This window comes from Micropterus dolomieu, linkage group LG02 (assembly GCF_021292245.1).
Source record: "Micropterus dolomieu isolate WLL.071019.BEF.003 ecotype Adirondacks linkage group LG02, ASM2129224v1, whole genome shotgun sequence".
Lineage (NCBI taxonomy): Eukaryota > Metazoa > Chordata > Actinopteri > Centrarchiformes > Centrarchidae > Micropterus > Micropterus dolomieu.
The window spans coordinates 13184926-13185898 of NC_060151.1; positions in this window are offsets into that span (position 1 = coordinate 13184926).

A 973-nucleotide genomic window follows, 5' to 3' on the forward strand; every position below is an offset into this window, starting at 1 on the left:
CATAAAAAATATATAATTTATCCTGCAATTAAACTAGAACTTAATCTTAAATTAGTAGGTATACACTGTAGTTTACTAAGTAACAATTTATTAGATGATCAAAGTTGTAAAGTATTTTTGCACTGAAGTGCTATTGAAACCTGTCACTCTGACCACTACTTTGACTACTGGGGAAAAGGAACAATGGTGACTGTCACAACAGGTAAAATGTCTTCATATTGAAAAAGTCGTAATTACACAGTTTAATACAGTATATTTAAACCTTAATGGCATCAACAGCATCTTTCAGGTGCTATTTTTCCATGTTGGATATGTTGACACATTACACTGTGACAGAGCTTTTGATTACTGGGGCACGATGGTAACAATTACATCAGGTAAGATTTGTGCCATTTCATATCTACAGTAGGGTAAGTTTTGAAATGTCATTTTTAAGTCATTTTGTCACTTTCCAGCATGTCAAGTGTCACTTCAAAAGTAAAATGTTTTAATACAGTAAGTTCTGTTTGTCACGAATTGTGATGCGAGTGCGTGGGAGAGCAGGTTGGTGGACCCAAATGCAGGACACAGAAACAGGAAGATACACACACGATTAACAAGCAGGGCGGGAGCAACACAGGTGACAGACATGAGGGACTAATCAAGCACACACACCCAGGCAGAGTGATCACTGGGAAAACAGGTAGACAAGCAGGCAGAGGGATTACTGGGGGGAACAGGCAGAAGCAAACTGAAATGCAGAAAAATAAATTAAACATCACAAGGCAAAAACTAAAACAGGATAGACAGGCAAACCAAACAACAAACTGAGTAACAAGAACAGTCTATAACAGAATAATCAAAATAATGATGAAACTAAAGACCAGAGCAGACATGCCCACAGTGTGACAAACAGCGATATTCTCAGCAGGATGCAATGGTGCATATTTATGGCTTGTTTATATTAAGTGGATTGATTTAATTTAATTTAAGT